The sequence below is a fragment of the Helianthus annuus genome, chromosome 9, assembly GCF_002127325.2.
Source record: "Helianthus annuus cultivar XRQ/B chromosome 9, HanXRQr2.0-SUNRISE, whole genome shotgun sequence".
NCBI classification, from domain to species: Eukaryota; Viridiplantae; Streptophyta; class Magnoliopsida; order Asterales; family Asteraceae; genus Helianthus; species Helianthus annuus.
The window spans coordinates 4489607-4496863 of record NC_035441.2 but is presented as its reverse complement, the minus strand read 5'-3'; positions in this window follow the sequence as shown (position 1 = coordinate 4496863).

The following is a 7257-nucleotide window of genomic DNA, read 5'->3' as shown; positions in this document are numbered from 1 at the left end:
AACCTATTAACAAGCATTTTAACAAAAACATCAAGTGTGAAATGATTTTTTAAAATAAAATACTCAAGATATTGTTGTTTCTCTCTCTAAAACAACAACTTTTTCTCCTTAAAACACTTACCGGATCTAGAACCATGCGATGAACACGATGAAGATCTTCAAACTTGCTTCTCTCTATGTGTTCTTGGTGTTCTTGATAAACATGATGAAGATTGTAGAGCAAACCTGGAACATTATCTTCATTGTAGAACACATAATCGTTGTCAATGAAGATGTTTTGGGTTTTCATGGTCGAGCACATCAGAGTATCTCCATTTTCCTTTAGATCTACCATTGTTGATGGATGCTCCATAGTGCATTAATGGCGGATCTAGTGTGAAATGAGTGGTTTAAGAAGATTAACATGAACCGGTGACATTAACTCGGAGGTTGGTGGATTTGTCTCCATGGACATTAATGGAGAAAGGATGATATGCAGGAGAAGATGTTAAAGGAGATATGAGGGACATTAATGGAGAAGAGATCTATAAATTTTGGCTTTTAAAAATGAAATAATTGAAAAGAAATGGGGGGGTTGGTGATTTGTACAATGAGGTGATGAGCATTAATGAAAATGTCAAATCAAATGGGGAAGAGATCTTGGGTTGGGTGGATAGTGTCACACCCCCAAAATCCACACGCGGAGTACCACCGCTTGGAGGCGTGACATGACCAGGATCAAGCCACCAATCATATTGAACATATAAGTAATTAGCAAACGTAAATGTATATCAACCCACAATATGAAAGGTGTTCAAATAACATAGTTTATGTAGCGGAAGCATAGTATAAAATCCAACGTAATTATTAAGTTTTCAACTGTCATAAGTGTTTATCCAAAACATCCACATTCCGTGCCCACAACGACTGCGCCTCCCGTGCAAGCTCCATGTACACCTAAGGTCCTGCAAGGCATGTAACAGAGAGTCAACAACTAGTTGAGCGAGTTCACAGTAAGTAAGTTCGTAATAGTAGTCGTATGTTCATTTAGTGGGGGCTTCCCATGCATGTATGTACTATTAGTGGGGGCTTCCCATGATTATATTTACTACTAGTGGGGGCTTCCCATGCTTATCCTTACTAGACTATTTGTAACCATTAGTGTTCTTCTTAACCTGAGAACAGGAGTACGTACGAAGTTTACGTAGGCTTTACGTAAGTGCCCTTCTTTACCCGAGGACAGTGGTACGCGTGGGGTTTACGTAGGTTTTACGTAAGTGTCCTTCCTAACCCAGAAGACAGTAGCATGTGTGAGTTTACGTAGGTTTTACGTAAGTGCCCTTCGTAACTTGAGGACAGTGGTAAGTACTTGTTTACGTAGGTTTTACGTAAGTGCCCTGCTTAACCCGAGGACGATGGTATATAGTCTAGTAGCCGTGTAAGTACGAGTAACTGTTCAATCCCATTATTCAAACCCATTCCCAACCCACCGGGAATCTCATGCCTTGGTAAGAGTGTGAACTCACCTTGGTTTGCTCGGCAGATACACAGAATGGTCAAGTTTAGCTGCTAGTGGTCAACCACGTCCTAACATGGTTACCATACAAGTCAGGTTTTTGGTTTCGAGTAGTGCACACAAGTATCACATAAGTTAACAGGTTATAACACATAGCGAACATGCAACATATTGATCAAATAACAGTAGCATGAAGTTCATATAGGCATGACCCTATCTTGTGCGACTTTGGGTGATTGGGCTGTTATGGTTGTGCAAGCCCAATCCCCTTGTGCGATCCAAAAGACTAGCCCAAAAGATAGTCGGCCCAACATGTTGTGCGGTCGGCACAGCCTTGTGCGACCCACATCATGTTGTGCGATTCAAATAACCACCCGGCCCAAATAGTTAAGCAGTCCAACAGAACTATGAGCATGAACACGGCCCAAATAACATGTCTTGTGCGATCTGGATAGCTTGTGCGATCCGGTCGACTTGTGCGATCCGTTTGCGTTGTGCGATCGGACTAGCCCAGCCCAACTGTACACCCGGCCCAACAGTTAAGCAAACATAACCACTTGTGCGATCCAATAAGTCTTGTGCGATTGGACCACCTTGTGCGACCAGGTCTCCTTGTGCGTTCAGATCAGATCTTGCATGATCTGATCTTGTGCGATTGGTTTTAAATTCCGAAAATCATTCCAATAATCATGCTCACCAGTTACAATCTCAATCAATTCGTTTTACCAACTAATAAACTTCCGTATTTACAATCATCAATTAACAGATTTCCAACTATCCGATTAACATTCAATCGATTAAACTGAGCATATTCTAATCAATTCTCATGAACCCTAACATGATCGTAAATCATAAACAATAATCAAGACACTTAAACATATCCATCTATGGTTTAAATCATCATGTAACACTTCATACTCGACCATAAAACAAATCCGATTTCACAAACATGTAGCCGATTAACAATCATTCGGTTCTAGTTCATCATGTAAACAATTCGAAAACAAACTATGATAGCCGATTATCATCATCACACACATCCGATTCATAAGAACATCATCATATAGTACATTATTGTTCATCATACATGCAACCCTAATCGTTTAATCAAAACGTGGAATCATAACAACATTAACAAACATGTATCATGAAGCACTAACCGATTAAGAGAGTGAACAAGGATTGATCCAAATCAGAAAAGATCTTCGATAGTGAAGGTGTTGTTGCCGTCGGCTATGAGAGGAGAGGGGAAGAGAATAGGGTTTGTGTGTAAAGTGTTTTTGGTAAAATGTGAGATGGTTACTAACACCCTAAGTGTTATGCGTATATGGTGAGTGGGCCGAACCCTTACTTGGGCTGCCCTTGATCCGTGTACAAAGAGTAAGGCCCGAATGGGCTTGTGCGATCGGGTTTATGTTGTGCGGTTGAGTTCGAATATATAAAAACACATATCATAACATACATTCATTCAATTAATAAAGTCCACGAAATCACATAACGTTACACAAAGATAGGTTCGAAATACGAGTTGTCACATTATCCCCAACTTAAAAGAAATTTCGTCCCGAAATTTGGTACCTACTCACTGAGGAAGCTAGTTAAGTTGCATGGTTTTCCTGGGTGTCACATCCTCCCCCCGTTGATCTGGGATTTCGTCCCGAAATTCCATGGTAGCTTCAGTCTCAGCAGTGGTTGTACTGTTCGCGAACAATTGGGGGTACTTTTCTTTTATTTGATCTTCTCGTTCCCAGGTGAACTCTGGGCCACGACGGGAGTTCCAACGAACTCGAACAAGAGAGATTCTCGTGTTCTTGAGGACCTTAACATCCCGGTCCGTGATTTCGACTGGTTCCTCGACGAAATGTAACTGTTCGTCGATCGTGAGCTCCTTCAAAGGAGCTATGAGGGTCTCATCTGACAGACACTTCTTCAGATTCGACACGTGAAAGACGTTGTGAACTGCACCGAGTTCTGCTGGTAGGTTCAGTCTGTAGGCTACTTTGCCTATTCTTTTTATGATTTCGAACGGTCCGACATACCGCGGATTGAGTTTGCCCCGTTTGCCAAAACGAACCACACCCTTCCAGGGTGAGACTTTGAGTAGCACTCGATCCCCAACTTGGAACTCGAGTGGTTTCCTGCGCTTATCAACGTAACTTTTCTGACGGTCACGATCCGCCGCCATGCGTTGCCGTATTTGTGCAATCGTTCAGTAGCATCAACTACCATTTCTGGACCTGTGATTTGACTATCCCCCACCTCTGCCCAACAGAGAGGTGACCGGCATTTACGTCCGTACAATGCCTCGAATGGAGCGGCTTGAATGCTGGTGTGGTAACTGTTATTGTACGAAAACTCCACTAAAGGGAGATGTTTTTCCCAGATGCTGCCGAAATCGATAACACATGCCCGAAGCATGTCTTCTAGAGTTTGAATCGTGCGCTCAGACTGCCCATCCGTCTGAGGGTGATATGCTGTGCTCATGTCTAACCGAGAGCCAAAAGATTTGTGCATTGCTTGCCACAGTTCTGAAGTAAATCGTGCATCACGATCCGAAATAATAGAGGTGGGCACCCCGTGCCTCGAGACTACTTCCTTCAAGTAGATGTCTGCTAATGTGGAGAACTTGTCTGTTTCTTTGATTGCCAAGAAATGAGCAGACTTTGTGAGTCGATCCACGATCACCCAAATAGTATCGTTCCCACGCTGGGATCTAGGCAGGCCAGTAACGAAATCCATGGAAATTTCCTCCCATTTCCACTGTGGTATCTTGGGTTGCTGAAGTAGGCCTGATGGTTTCTGATATTCCGCCTTGACTCTCGCACAGGTCAAGCATTTGCCGACATAAGTTGCAATGTGGGCCTTCATACTAGGCCACCAATACGTTTTCCTGATATCGTGGTACATCTTATCTGAACCAGGATGTATCGAGTAGCGGGACTTGTGTGCTTCAACCATCACAAGTTCTCGTAAACCGTCATAATGTGGAACCCAAATACGCCCCATTACATAATAGGCGCCGTCTTCCTTCTGTTCTAATCGTTGCCTTAAGCCACGTAAGGCTTCAGCCCTTACGTTTTCTGGTTTCAATGCTTCTACCTGAGCTTCTCGTATCTGTGCAGGAAGACCAGACTGAATAGTAAGCTGTAGTGCTCGCACGCGTCTAGGTAGAGTGTCTTTTCGACTGAGGGCATCAGCCACAACATTGGCTTTGCCTGGATGGTACTTGATGGCACATTCGTAATCGTTAAGTAGTTCAACCCATCGACGTTGACGCATGTTCATTGAAGATATGCTCGAGACTCCTGTGATCGGTGTAGATAGTGCACTTGGTACCGTATAGGTAGTGTCGCCATATCTTAAGCGCGAAGACAACAGCTCCCAGCTCTAAATCGTGCGTCGTGTAGTTCCGTTCGTGAACCTTAAGTTGGCGCGAAGCGTAAGCAATAACTTTATCTCGTTGCATCAATACACAACCAAGCCCCTGTATCGATGCGTCACAGTAGACCACAAAATCGTCCGTGCCCTCAGGCAATGAGAGGATTGGTGCACTGCAAAGTCTGTCCTTTAAGTGCTGAAAAGCGGTTTCCTGAGTATTACCCCAACGGTAGGTGACACCCTTCTGTGTCAGTAGTGTAAGCGGCTGAGCAATCTTTGAGAAATCTTTGATAAACCTCCTGTAGTAACCTGCCAAACCCAAGAATTGGCGAATTTCCGTTGGTGTATGTAACACTTTGAAATTTTGTGTCCAATAATGTGTTGACACGTGTCTTAGGTTTACACGTGGTATTAAACATTAAATATAGGACTAGAGTTGACAAACCTTGAAAGTATGTAAATTCGAGGATTAGAAATGACAACGAGGGGTAAATATACTGTATAGTAACCCTAAATGATGCTCGTACCTTCAAACGAATAAATCATGGATCGTACGGAGCGAAACGCGGAAGAAAGTGAGAGATTACAAACTACAGGGGTTAATTGTGTCAACATGTTTAATTTATACCTCTGAGTGACCGTTTGACGAACCCGAGACTTTGTAACAGTAAAATACGCTCACTAGAATATATGATATAAATTTCGCGAAGTTCCGTTTTAAGACGAGAAAGTTATGAACAAATTCGTATGCGAGGGGTTAAAAGCGTCCGCAATAAAAGTTAAGGCTTTTCGGATAGTAATTAAACTAACCGGGGACTTAACGGCACGGGTAAATGTAACACCTTGAAAAATTACGTCCAATAATGCATTGACACGTGTCATGGGCATTGGATATGCGAAAACATACTTTAGAGGGACTAAAGTTGACAAACAGTGAAAACTATGGAACATAAGGGTCCAAAGTGTCAACAATGGATAAATAGACTCTATGATAACCCTACATAATGTTTATAACCCTAAACGGATGGATCATGGATCATACAAAGCGGAAATTGCCCGAAAGTGAGGAATTACAAACTATAGGGGCTAAAAGTGTCAACATGTTGAATTTATACCTCTGAGTGAACTTTTGGCAGACCCGAAGCTTTGTAATGCTAAAATATACTCACTAGAATATGTGGTAAAAATTTCATGAAGTTTCGTTATCGTATGAGAAAGTTATGGCCAAAACCGTACTTGAGGGGTTAAAAGCGTCAACGTCGAATTTCATGGCTTTTCGGGTGAGCGCAAAGTTAACCGAGGACTTTACCATGTTGGTAAATGTCCCAAGGTTCTTAAAAACCAAGTTTGGGGGCTTACGAGTCAAGATAAGCGGCAAAACCTCGCATTCGAAGGACAGGGGCCAAATCTGCCAATTAATGAAAGTTGCTGAGCTGAACAGGTCCTTTACGGACCGTATATACAGGACCTTACGGTCTGTATAAGTTGCCCAGTATCAGAATTTCGCGAATTCATGTATTTGGGTCCGAATTTTGAGTTGTATACAGCTGTGATCACCTCCATTTCTCACCAATAGATGGACATGCAATAAGGGACACTTGTGAGCCTCTTGTAACACCTGATTTCTCCATAAATCTGATCAAAGCTCCATTTTATTGAGTTCTTGTGTTAGTAACAAGAACACTCATAACTTCAAGACTTCACAAGGCAACTTCTGGAGCAATCTGATCGACAAGGCAACTTCCAAGAGTTATCTAAGCTTCATTAGGACCTTTGTAAGCATTCATATCATCCTCTAATTCGTTCTAGCATAGATTATTAGTTAAAAGTCAAACCGTTGTTCATATAGTTTGACTTTTTCGATTAAACGAAATTGGCTCTGTCATTTCTCAAATTGAAACCACTTATAAGTTGGTATTTATGTGGGAAACAAACCCTCAAAAGGGTATTCTCTGATTCCCACTCTAAGCATGCTATTTGTCGAGTCAAAGTTGTTCTTAAAAAGTCAACATAAATTGTTTTTACGAAATATGGCATAAATGGTAATGTAGATGACATGCAATCAGTTTGATCATCAAAAATAACTTTATAATGAATCTAAGAATATGTTTTACCATGATCAACTCGACAATCTTTTGTATAAACCCGGATTGGAACCAAAAGTCTTATAAAACGACTTTTTCGTTGACTCTCGATTCGGATCCGTGCACGCATGTTTGAGATCTGTATTGGAGTTTATTTTTGACCATTTTTATTTAAGTTTAACTCTCTGGAATTTTTACAACTTGAGTCTATACTTAACCTATTCATATGCATGTTTCCGATTATGCTTAAAAGTTGACTATTTTGCCCTTTTTGATATAAAACGTGATTTTTGGAAAAAT